The sequence below is a fragment of the Balaenoptera physalus genome (assembly GCF_965194825.1).
Source record: "Balaenoptera physalus genome assembly, chromosome: 2".
In the NCBI taxonomy this organism is placed as follows: domain Eukaryota; kingdom Metazoa; phylum Chordata; class Mammalia; order Artiodactyla; family Balaenopteridae; genus Balaenoptera; species Balaenoptera physalus.
The window spans coordinates 152,467,751-152,481,478 of record NC_138883.1 but is presented as its reverse complement, the minus strand read 5'-3'; the positions used below and the strand labels follow the sequence as shown (position 1 = coordinate 152,481,478).

General features: G+C 42.5%; 1 long non-coding RNA gene across 2 annotated transcripts in view; it reads right to left on the bottom strand.

Moving 5' to 3' along the window:
- LOC309655264 overlaps positions 1-13,728 on the bottom strand; it is a 57,018-nt gene that overhangs the window by 34,338 nt on the left and 8,952 nt on the right. The window lies entirely within an intron of this gene.

The following is a 13,728-nucleotide window of genomic DNA, read 5'->3' as shown; positions in this document are numbered from 1 at the left end:
CAGGAGCACAAGGAATCACATGCTGTGGTGGATTCCTTCTGGTGTTTGGTGCTGTTGGATAAATAATACACCTTGGGGTGGTTTTCCTTGTGTCACCCTGACCATCTCTTGGATGTGCAGACTTGCACGGAGACCACCAGAGGGAGCATGGTGCTGGGCCACGCGTGCACAGTCCCTGGTCTGATTAGTCTCCGTCCTCAGCTGGAGGACACCCACGTCTCAGCCTCTGACCCCGCCAGCTGCGCCCAGCGCGAAGGGCTAGTTAGGACAATGCAAATGAACGAAGGACAAAGCAGGCAGATTCCTGGGCTGACAGCATCCCTCGGGTCAGCACAAACCAGGGGCACCAGCATCCTGCACCAGCAACAGATTGTTCTTTTTTCCAAGGAAGCAAACGTGACCAACACCACAAATTGTCATGGAAGTGCAAACCTTTCCCACCTGTGAGCAGTGGTTGGCACTGCCTGGGGTGCAGAACAGCTGACACTGGTGCCCACTGCCGGAAATTGCACAGTTCCCCTGAGTCACCAGGCCATCCTCTGACCTGTCACCACCCCCTCAACCTGGTCCAAGGCGATGATAGCTCTTCTGTGGCTGGCAGCACCCCTGCATCCTGAGCCCAGGTAGCTGGGGCCGGCTGGGTCTCAGCTGGTTGGGTCTTTCAGGGCTCTGAGGGTCCCCTCTCGCTGGCCAGGTGACACGCATGACACGTGTGCTGTGTGGAGTGAGTCATGCTGAGTGCTGGCCGGGCAAGGCGATCTCCTCCCACCCACTGCACACACTCACCCACCTGACCTCACAAAGCCGCGTGGGGAGGTCCAGACAGACCAGGACACTGAGTAGCCTGTCTGGGCCTCACAGGGAGCAGGGCACTGAGCTTGGCTGAGAGCGACCACGGGGACCAAAGTCCTGGCTGGGTCATCTTTGCCAGTTTCTTACAGTAAGTCCCCTACATACGAACCTTCAAGTTGTGAAATTTCAAAGATGAGAACGTGCCCTGAGAAAGGAGGAAGAGAGACAAGAGGAAGAAGAAGTAACTGAAGAACCGAAGAGATTCACGATGCAGGAAATGGCAAGGGGATTTTCTTTATTTGAGGAGGCACTGTTAGTTTTTGAGCCACAGGACCCGAACATAGCACGGTACACAAAGGCTGCAGCAGCCCTTCAGAATGCAATCCAGTGCTACCGTGTCATCTATGATGAGGAAAAAAGAGCTACTACCCAGACATCAGTGGATCGTTTTATAAAGAGGGTAGGTAGAATTGAATCCAGCAGGGAACCAGAACCTGTGCCATCAACATCAGGAGTGAGTGAAATTGCAGCTTGCCCTCCATCTCCTATTGGTGACTATCCTTCAGCTCTACCATCTCCCACCCCCAGTCAGTAACTCTTCTTGCCTGTTCACTCGATGCCAGCCCCTGGATGCCAGCTGTTTGACTGTACTACTGTACTTTTCAAGGTACTGTACTGTAAGATTAAAAGTGTTTTCTTTATTTTTTGTGTTTGTTGTTTATGTATTATTTGTGTGAAAAGTATGATAAACCTATTACAGTACAGTACTATATAGCCGATTGTGTTAGTTGGGTACCTAGGCTAACTGTGGTGGACTTGTGAACAAATCAGACTTACGAACGTGCTCTCGAAACGGAACTCGTTCATATGTAGGGGACTGACTGTACTTAGTCTGAGACTCAGTTTAGCTATTTGTTGAAAAGAAACCCCCTTTTCACAGGCAGGATACTGAGCCACACGGCTCTGGACCTGACCTGTCTTTATAATAGAAACTTTACGTTGAACAGCATCGATCCAACGGCCCCTCACCTGCAACCACCATCCTGCTCTCTGTGTCTGAGTTTGACTGTCTGTCTTTTAAATTTACTTATTTATTTTTGTCAGATAAAAATCGTGCCTATTTAAGGTGTACGATGTGATGGTTTGATACACATGTGTGTTGTGAAATGATCACCACAATCAAGCTAATTAACACACATTAATGTTCATCACCTCCCATAATTACGTTTTTTTTTTCTTTTTGTGGTGAGAACACTTAAGATCTACTTTCTCAGCAAATTTCAAGTATACAATACACTATTGTTAACTATAGTCACCACGCTGTAATTAGACCCCGAGGTTCCCAACCCCCCCACCCTCCAGCCCTTGGAAAGCCTATGACCCTTTCCTGAAGTCACACAGGGACTTCATGGCACGTTGGGGACTCAAACCCAGGTGCTTGGTGGCACTGGCCGGGGGGAGCTGCCCATTTCTGACCCCCGAGGGAAATGATGTAGCATTGAGGTAACTCCCAGAAAACAGCTCTGGCTGTGAGCGGCCTGTTTCCCTGGAGGAGGATGAACATTGCAGTGCCAGAGAGCCGACATTTCAACCCTGAGAGGACAGGAGTGGGAGCAAAGGGGGACAAGCCCAGACAGAGTGACTGCAGCGGACAAAGCGTGTTGTGCTGCCCCGTGAGCACAGGACAAAGGACAGGGTGCGCTGAAATTACCTTCACGGTCCTGTGCCCTGATCTCAGGTTGATAGGAGATCGCGTCCCCATCTGCCACGGGGGATGGAAACAGTCAGAGGCTGATTCCGAGGATTAAGTGAGTTCATATTTACAGAGGGCTTAAAACAGTGCCTGGCAAGCAGTATACACAATAGAAAGGTTTGTTCAATACAGAAAATAATGAAAATCAATGATCTGTATATTGAAAATCCCAAAGAATTCACTAAAAAATTGTTAGAAGTAATAAATGAGTTCAACTAGGTTGCAGGATAGAAGGTCAATATTTAAAATCAATTGTGTTTCTATGCATTTGCAATGAACAATCTGAAAATGAAATTAAGGAAACAATTCCACTCACAATAGTATCAAAAAGAATAAAATATTAGGAATAAATTTAACAAAAGAAGTGCAAAATGTATGCTTTGAAAACTACAAAACATTGTTGAAAGAAAGTCTAAATACAGGCATATTTCATTTTATTGGGCTTTGCTTTATTGTGTTTTTTTACACCTTGAAGGTTTGTGTCCACTCTGCATCCAACAAGTCTAGCAGTTTTTGCTCACTTCATGTCTCTGTGTCACATTTTGCTCAATCTCACAATGTTTCAAACGTTTTCATTATAATTATATTTGTTATGATATCTGTGATCAGTGGTCTTTAGTGCTACTACCATGACTCGCTGAAGGCTCAGACGATGGTTAACATTTTTTAGCAATAAAATATTATTTAATTAAGGTATATACATTTTTTGGATATAATGCTATTGCACTGTTAATAGACTATAATCTAGTGTAAACTAGACTTTTATATGCACTAGGAAACCAAAGATTTTGCATGACTTGCTTTATTGCAATATTCGCTTTATTACACTGGCCTGGAACGAATCCCGAAATATCCCTGAGGTCTGCCTGTAAATGGAAAAAAGATCCCATGTTCATGGATTGAAATATTTAACGTTGTTAAGATGGCACTACTCCCCCAAATGATCTACAGGTTAAATGCAATCCCTATCAGACTCCCAGCTGTCTAACCTGTAGAAACTGACAAGATGATTCTAAGATTCATATGGAATTGCAAAGGACCCAGAATAGCCAAAGCAATCCTGAAAAAAAAACAAATTTAAGGTATTCACATTTCCGAATTTTAAAATATACTTAAAAGCAATGGTAATCAAAATACTGTAGTATTGACACAAGGATTCATCAATGGAATAGAACTGAGGGTCTATAAGTAGATTTTCACTTACACAATGAGACCGCTGAATGCGGAAAGAATAGTCTTTTCATCAAATGGTGCTGGTGCAACTGGATTGTCACATGTTAAAGAATGAAGGTGCACCCTTGCCTTACACTATACACAAAAATTAACTCAAAATTGATCAAGGACCTAAATCTAAGAGCAAAACTGTATGACTCTCATGAGGTAAAACTTCATGATCTTAGATTTGGTCAAGAATTCTTAGATATGACACCAAAAGCATAAGCAACAAAAGAAAAATAAATAAATAAATTACACTTGAGCAAATCTAAAAACTCTTGTTCTAAGAACACCAAGAAAGTGAAAAGACAACCCACAGAATGGGAGAAAATATTTTCAAATATATATCTGATAAGGGACTTGTATCTAGAATATATTATAAAGAACACTTAGAACTCAATAAAAAAAAGACAAATAACAGGATCTGAACAGATATTTTGCCATAAAAATACACAAATGGCCAATAAGCACAAGAAAAAAATTCTCAACATTATTAGTCCTCAGGGAAAGGCAAATGAAAACCATAGTGACACACAACTTTATACCTTCTCAAATGGCTAGAATCAAAAATCAGGTAACATCAAGAGTTGGGAGGATGTGGTAAATGAAATTGAACCTCATATGTTACTGGTGGACATTTAACGTGGTGCAGTCATTTTGGGAAGGTTTCTGGCAATTCTTTAAATGGCTAAACAGAGTCACCACATGACCTAGCAATTCCATCCCTAGGTATATACCCAGGAGAAGTGAAGATACAGGTCCACACAGAAACTTGTACATGAGTGCTTATAGCAGCTTTATTCACGACAGCCCCAAGGTGGGAATGACCCAAATGTCCATCAACAGACAAATGGATAAACACAACGGGTCCATCCATACAGCAGAGAATGATTCAGCCATAAAAAGCAATGAAGCACTGACAGAGGCTACAGTGTGGATGAACCTTGAAAACATGAAAGTGAGGGAAAGAAGCCAGACCCAAAAGGTCATGTGTGGTCTGACACACACATCCTCGATTTGGGGACAGGAGCCAAGAAATTTTTATTACTTTCATGCTTTCACTTCTTTATATAAAAAAAGGTTTATTTTAAATTAAGTCAATGAAGTATTTATTTTTCCAACCACACATGGTAAAAGCTGCTTTCGGATATAGCAACATGGGTTTACGGAATCATAGTTAAAGCTGGAGGATCCTCAGAGACCACGGATTCCTTAATTCTACAGCTTGGGAAAATGGAGCTATCGGGGTCTTGCTGTGAATACAGGGAGAGAAATGGGGGCAGATCCAAGTCTAGATGACCAGGGTACCAGCTTGACCACTTCTAGTTCTCATGAGAAATTAGGATTTAAAAAATGTAAAATCTCTAGGTTCTCAAATGTTAGCAACTGATTAAAAAATTTAGGAACACTGTAGAACTATTTTAATCAGAGTACTGAAGTGGATGGAAACACCATTCATACCTCTTCCTTACCTGCTGATGGTTCAGAAGGCACCTTAGAATGGGGGTGGGGGGCAGGGGGAGGGGGGAAGATGGTGGTGGATTCATCAGATTCAAAACAGGTGACACTAGTGTTTTTTTGGGGGAAAAAAGGCCTGATAACATAAATTGACAAAAATGAAACATTTAGTCTCGGCCATCATTTAGACTCACCATTGCACATTCCTCGTGAATGACAGAACAGCAGAGCAATCCCTTTAGGTTGATGAACATACTGACCATTGGAGAGACTTTCAGAAAATCAGCTATTGAGAAATAAAAGAGCTTTTGTACAGGGAAAACCAGTGTATTAAAAATGTGTATAAAGAAAAACTCAGTGGGACTGAGGTATGTGTAGTAATATGTTCTGGTTCAATACTGTGTCTTTCTGGCATTTCCTTAAATGTTCACCTTTTAATTTTTTCTATAATATTTATAATTCAGCTCTTTTTGTCATTGAATTTACTGGATAAGTCAGCAACAAGTACAGTATATACATTGTTCTAACTGCTTACTTAGCTCTGAGCTGAACCAGGAAATAAGGCAATATTTAACATATAAGTATATAAAAGTGTAAGCTTTCAGAAGAATGTCCCATACCACTATTTTTATTTTAACAGAGAAGATAGGACAGAACCACTCAAGAGATTTAACAAATAAAATTCACAACATACAAAGGAGCTTCTCTTGGGCAAATGATAAAACGACAAGTCTATCAGAACAGACTCTAAAGAGCTTCTTGTGATTTTTGATGTACTTCAGGAATGGAAACCTGTTTCAGGGCAGAAACAGCTCTGTTCTGTGCTGGAATCACAAAACTGCAATGTGCCTTCTATATCTGCAAGCCAGGCAGCAGTGGAGCCCTGGAGAGCCTCACACGCAGGTGGGAGATTCATGAGTGGTCCCCTCTACTCTCTGAAATGCACCTGCAGGACGTATGAAATAATCCTCTGTGATCCTGCAAGGCAGTGCTTTTGACTCAGAGGCCCATAGGTTTCAGAAGGCACGGTGAGTACGCGTTATGTGGAAGCGGCTCGCCCTGCCAGCTGGAAGACTGGTGGTCCCAAGCAAACCTTAGTGTTTTCTTAAATGTAATTTCTAGGATGAGATTACACTCCCTAGAATGTGTCTGATTTCTTCTGGGAAATAAGAAGGCCAGTGGAAAGGAGCATCTGACCACGTTCTTTTAGCCCACAGGAAAGTGATGGAGGGATGTTCTTCCAAACAGAGATTTGTTATGGTGACCTGTGTACAGATGGGCTAATTAAAAAAATATTGAGGGCCTCATTCTTATGTTTGATATTATTGTTCAGTATACATTATGTTTTCCTTATGGTAAATATGTCCTACATATGTTCATTGTTATAAACACTATTAAAACACTTATCCTCTTTATAAAGATGCATTTCTCTGTGACATTCTCTCTCTGTCTGTCTCCCTTGCAATATCTCCCTCCACCCCCCCCCCCAGATATATATCAAGGCATATTAAGGTTAGCCAATTTGGCAATGGAATTCTAGAAAAAATGATACTCTATCTAAAAAAACCCAGATGTTAATGATAAATTTAGGCATTTTCTTAATGACTTGAAATAACATATTATAGTTTTTTAAATAAAACATTACACATAGTCTATTCCTTAGGTTGTGTACGTAGCATTTAGAGTAAGCAAGCTAATTCTATATGTAAAGATATTTAAAATATCTTAAGACAGTATTTGCTGTCCTCTATAATATAGGTTGAAATCTTCATAAGTAGTTTATTTTAAAGCATCACGATGAGAAGTGTTGTTGTGTACTATCTTAGTTATGTGTGCAATTGATTGATTTCTTGGTTGTGTAAAACACAGGTATCCTGTCCGCATCCGAAACACGCTGGGAAGGAAACTAGAAGGGATGAGGAGGCTTTGCCACTGTATTAGTAAAGGCTCTTTATTGAGCATCGCAGAAACACAACATGAACTGGGTCGATAAAAGTGTAGTAGTGGTTGTTTGTTTATTTTTTTTGGCTCTCATGACCAGGAAGTCCAGGGCGGTCCTGATGCAGCTCGGCTGATCTGGGGCTGACATGTGTCAGAGCTCTGGGCCCCCTCAGTCTCATAGTTCTGCTTCATCCTTACGTAGGTGGCCTTCACTTGGTGGAAAAGATAGGGGATAGCAAAGGTTGAGATCCAGAAGGGAAACAATTGTCCTTGGCATGTGCACATCACAGAATGATGGGGCCTGGGATAGCTTCTCCCTGTTTTGCATTCAGTTAGTCATGGTAGAAACTGAAGTTAGTCGTGCTCAGGGTCTCCCTGCAAATAGAAAACCTGAACTCCATTTAACTAACCGTATGTCTTTCTGATACAAAGGGATTTACCCTTGAAAGTGCAGATGAACTTCACAGGAGGGGGTAGAGGACACCGGACAACTAAGGAGAAAATAAAATCACAGGAGAGTGAGAACCTGTGGAGAAAATAGGAGGAAAAGCAATATTGCGACCAGGAAGTCACAGAAACATGAGGTTTCCAGGAATGGCTTACATTCCCCACAGGTGAGCCAGAGAGGAAAAATCCGTTTCAAGACTGAAGGCTGAAGACAAATATGAGGGTGTCTGGGGGGATGATTTATTACCTTACAAGGTCAAATGAGCTTCCTCCTCTTCTGTTACCCTTTTCCTATTTCAGTTCCCTTTCAAGGAATATTCAAAGTGTTTAAACACAGGAAACCAGTTCTTCGACAATATTTTTTTAAAAAGTTTCATCTTGGCAAAGATGTAAAAACCTGTAATAATGTGTTTTCTGTTTTCCAACTTCAGGTACCATTAAGGCCTAGCAATAATGAGTGATAATGCAGAGATTTCATTTTTTTTTTAAATTAATTAATTAATTTATTTATGGCTGTGTTGGGTCTTCGTTTCTGCACGAGGGCTTTCTCTAGTTGCGGCAAGCGGGGGCAGCTCTTCATCGCGGTGCGCGGGCCTCTCATTATCGCGGCCTCTCTTGTTGCGGAGCACAGGCTCCAGACGCGCAGGCTCAGTAATTGTGGCTCACGGGCCCAGCTGCTCCACGGCATGTGGGACCTTCCCAGACCAGGGCTCGAACCCGTGTCCCCTGCATTGGCAGGCAGACTCTCAACCACTGCGCCACAAGGGAAGCCCCCCATTTCATTTTTAATTGTTACTACTGGTTTTATTTTTTATTATTGTGACGTGACTCTTTTTTACAGGGAGGTGAACACAGGGCAAATTAAATATTAGATGTGAAACCAGTCGGAGGAGAGAAAAGGGAATGTGGGCATTTAGAGAGTGGCTCAGTTTTCCAACATTAGGGCTTCCTGTGAGCCTCTTACTACAAGAAGGGGCTGGGGCAGGGAGGGCAGGGGCCCGGGAGGAGGACGAGGGAGGGGGGGTAGGGTGGGGAGCAGGAGAAACAGACCAATAGGAGGTGGATGTAGATTTACTGTGAGGAGCCCACAGGCAGTTTTGGAGGCTGAGAAGGCCCCCTGATCTGACCAGATCTGATCTGGCCTGCTGGGGGCCCAGGAAGGGCGGTGGGTGGTGTGGCTCCGAGGCCTGCAGCCAGAGCACGAGGAGGAGTCACCAGGAGACCAATCTCCTTGCCCCGCAGGGGCCTCCCAGGCCACCCCCAATGAAAGAGAGCCTGTGACCTGCTCCCTGGGGGCAAGGACTGTACAGATGCCCAGGTCCTCCCTCCTGATGAAAAAGTGAAAAGAAATTCCTTCATTCCACACCTATGTCCCACAATACAAGCATCGCTTCAGGCCGGCAGGCCAGCATCAGGAGATGCGGTGAAATGACACAGCAATAAATAGTAAAGTCCTAGGATTAAAATTTCCCACCCTTATTCCCAAGTTGATTTAAAAAATAATGGAAGTTGTTATTTATGTATGACGGGGCAAAACTTAAAGTTCATTAAATGTCTCTCGGAGTCTTTTTTTCAACTGGATTCTCAAATACTTGAAAACAATCTTCATCATAAAAACGTGTAGACATAGGGTGTACACTTAAGCTAAGGGCCTTGTAAAAACAGTCCCTCAGCTACGACCTCGCGGCAACCAAGAGCTCGTAGAATCATGAGCCTGTGAATGACTGGTACGGAGAACTGGCAAAAGCCAGTTATTTTGTAGCTCCCGCTCACTGGAATTCAGAAAATCTATCACTTTTTTTTTTTTAAGAGGAGGTTCAACTGTAATATTTCACAGATCCTCCTGACACTCTGACAAGTTCAGTGGACACGAGACACAGTGATTAACAATCCTGTCTCCAGCCTCTATTTCTATCTTGGAAAAGAGAGTCTCCAGCTGATGTGTAGCCCATTACTCAGTAAGAGGGTTCAGGGTTATTAACATTATTATTCAAATGACTATTTCCTGAACGTTCACATCGGGTAAGGTCACGGGAAATGGTAGGTTAACACGTTGGTAATAGCCACGTTCCCTTTAGACCTTATGACTGGGGAGGGGAATGAGCAGTGCAGACACATCCCAGGGGACTTTCTCTTCCCAGACTCTGCCTGTCCCATGGGCTGCACCAGTCAGAGCCCACCCTCCGCTGACCGATACCTGTGGCTCGCACAGCACCCACAGGTGGTGCCTTGGCCAATGAATATTATTACTGTTGCCAAGTTGGTGCCATCTGTATTGATATCCTTTCAAAATTTAGCTAAAGATTAGGTAATTCAGGGGCTTCCCTGGTGGCGCAGTGGTTGAGAATCTACCTGCTAATGCAGGGGACACGGGTTTGAGCCCTGGTCTGGGAAGATCCCACATGCCGCGGAGCAACTAGGCCCGTGAGCCACAAGTGCTGAGCCTGCGCGTCTGGAGCCTGTGCTCCGCAACAAGAGAGGCCAAGATAGTGAGAGGCCTGCGCACCACGATGAAGAGTGGCCCCCGCTTGCCACAACTAGAGGAAGCCTTCTCACAGAAACGAAGACCTAACACAGCCAAAAATAAATAAATAAATAAATTAATTAATTTAAAAAAAAAAGATTAGTTAATTCATAATTTCACAATTTTACTAAATATTAGATAAGTCCTAATTTCACTAAATAGTAGAAAATGTCATCATCTCACTAAATAGTAGGTAAACCCATGAACCATGAGATCAGAAAGAATGTGTGAGATGTGTTTTCAGGAAGGTTTACTTGAATATATTTCCAGGAAGGTTTACTTGAATATATTTTAAAAACGAGTAACTAACACACGTGGTTGAATCACAGGTGTGGAGATGACTACAAACGACAGAAATTTTGAATGTCTAGATGGATTCTGCATTCAAGTATCTTTAAAGCTAATTTGTTTTGATCAGTTTTAGAAGCAGTGGGGAGTCCTTGGTTCAGGGAAGGAGCAGAACCTGGCCTGGCTCTCCAGGGGCCGAGCTCACAGCACAGGATGGAGAAAGAACCCACTTCTGTGCAGATCAGGCTAAAGGCTCTGAATTTATGGCTTTGTTAATTTTTTTCAGAGCATGACATCTGCATTCTGCATTTCAGACACGAGAGGGAAGCACCTGACTAAGCTAAGCTTCCTTAACTCTCCAGCGAGAAGGGAAAAAGCAAACACAAACCCCAAAGCTTCTCTGTGATACTGTCCTTTTTTGGTGTTTCCTTCCATTTTTCTCTCCGTTTTTCCCTCTCCCTTCCTCCCTTTCCTCTCTCCCCTACATCGTCTTCCCTCTTCTTAGCAACCTTCTTAAACGTTCCCAATTCCTGCTTTGTGCATCCAGGGAACCAAGAGATTCAGGGAACAAACCCACTCTCACCACGATGGTCCCAAATAACAGGTTCAAATCGCAGCATTTGGTTTTGGTTCCTGAACACCATTCTAAACATTTAGTAAGTTGGTCAAAAGTGATTCTTAGGGGTTCGTTTCCTTTCCACTTTTCTTGTACTCTTTGTTCTGCCAGGAAAATGCTTCCCTCTGATGTTCTTGGGACACACGGGTGACCTGGAATCACACCGTCCCAAGTGCACAGCCTCTGGGATGTGGGAGGGAGACTTCCACGTGGCCACCAGAGGGGCTGGGCACCTCCTGAGAGGTGGACCTGGTCCCCCATGTCCAGGGCCCCTGCGGGAGTGGGAGGGACGGTGGGCGGGCTCAGCACTATTCCTGCTCCGCGACCTTAAGCAAGGTACTTATTTCTAAGTCCCAGGGTTTTTTTTTTTTTTAAATTTTAAAATGAAGTTAATATAGTACTTATTTCATAGAGTTCTGAGGACTATATGACCGTGGGATCTGGCATCTAGGGTCCGCTTGGTGTTGTTGTGGTTATTTCTATTTTTTAGACTTTATTTTTTTTTATTGAATTATAGCTGATGTACAATATTATATGTTTCAGGTGTACAACAGAGTGATTCACAATTTTTAAAGAGTATACTCCATTTCAAGTTATTATGAAATATTGGCTATATTCCCCTGTGCTGTACAATAAATATTTGTAGCTAATTTATTTTATACATAGTAGTTTGTACCTCTTAATCCCCTACCCCTGTCTTACCGCTCTCCACTGGTACCCACTAGTCTGTTCTCTATATCTGTGAGTGTGTTTCTGTTTTGTTATATTCACTAGATTGTTGTTGTTATTATTAATATTATGAATTTCAGCTTTTTAAAAAACTCTATGTTTTGTTAAAAGCAGAATGGAATCATTCCACTAATAATCCTCTAACTCTTCCCAAACTCCTAAATGTTGAGAACTATGACTCTTATTTGATCTATAGGAGATCATCCAATCAAAACATTTAGGAATAAGAAATGTCTCTTTAAATATACATGTCAAATATACTTGTATTTGACTTAAAATAATGCCCCGATCCCACAAAATTGCTCTCTTTTCATCTTAATTGCCAAGAAAATAATTTTGTAGCATAGAATACATTTTATAATAAAATTCTATTTAGAACATCTGATTTCTAGAACCCGGTTAGACAGAGATTTGAATTCTCTGCTGTACAAGGTGGCAGCCCCTGGCCACGTGTGACCACGGAACACTTGGAATGTGGCCCATCCGACCTGAGGTGAGCGGGTGGTGGAAAACACACACCGGATCTGATGACTTGGTATGATGAAAAGAGTATAATGACCTCATCAATATTTTTTTGTGTCAATGACTTATTGAAATACAACTTTAGATACATCGGGTCACATAGAATGTATTATTAAAATTACTTTCATTGGTTTCTTTTATTTTTCAAAGTGCTTTAGAAAATTAAAAATTCCCAATGTGCTTGCTTGTATTTCAAGTCGACAGCACTCTCCTAAGTAATTCTGCATTTGTTATATTATTTTAAAAAGTAAAACAAATGAATGGGGGAATATATTGAGAATACAGTCAGTTAAGAGGTACTTAAAAGAGGTCCCCCCAGTAATTCATGGAGCACCTTTCTCATTTCCCATTTCTGCCAGTTTTGTGACCTCTGAATCATTTGGCTTTATTGAAATGTGACAAGTAAAGCCTTTTTCCTTTTCTTCTCTGCTTTCTCGGACAGGCTGAGTCTTAATGTGAATTATCAGGAAATCCATCAAACGTGGACAAAGGCGAGTCCCGGGTTCTATGTGCAAGCTTCCTCTTTCTGATCGCGCCACTGGCGGGGATTGGTGCTCTGATTATGGACACCCAGCTGCTCGTCATATTTACGGCCCACTTTTTCCAGCCTTCACTCATTCAGATCCATCTTGCTGAAAAATTCAGGCATTTACTCCTTAAATAAATATGTTGCCTTGCATGGCACATCTTTTTCTCCCCTTAAAGTGTCAGGAAATGTGCGTGGTTCATAAAAATTCATTCTCATGTCAGAAAGTCTTTTCCCCCCTCATTCTCAGTGAGATGAAATCAGCGGTGATAGATGGTATGATACTAATTTTGGTCCCGCCACACGGATTACATTCTAACTGGGTTTATTGCCACGCTGTTTATTAAGGATCACAAACCAACACGAGGCCAGGAGCCTGGCTGCTTTCCAGTGGCTACACAGGCCTCCACACGTCCCTCTGATTCTGGCCATTCTCCTCTTCATTATATTCCTGCCAGGCTGGATTTTGTAAGATTCCAGGAAGCATTTTATGATACACAGGGCAGGAAAGGCATCATTTATAACACATGGTAGTTATTCCTCTTTTATTTATAGATCATTTTGCTCGGAAGGCTTTTGTTTCCAAGCAGGCAGTGGAACTTCAATTCTATTTAAACAAATTCACTGCCTCTGCCTGTCTTCCTATTGTTTTTTACATGGCTGCCATGTTTCCATAATGAACAATAAGATAGAATTGATTTTTTTTTTTGGCCGTTGGTGTAGGCAAAACCTACAAATACATTTTCAGACTGGACCTGTGTTACACTCGCTCTAATGTGGTCAGTTAGCCCTGGGGGCCTGTTAAGTGCTGGCTATTATATTATTAACTGCACCCACATTTGCTCCAATGAGGACCAAAATACCGGAATGATTGTGCTACCTCGTGGGTTCTTCAGTTGTGGGATGTGGTTGGATCT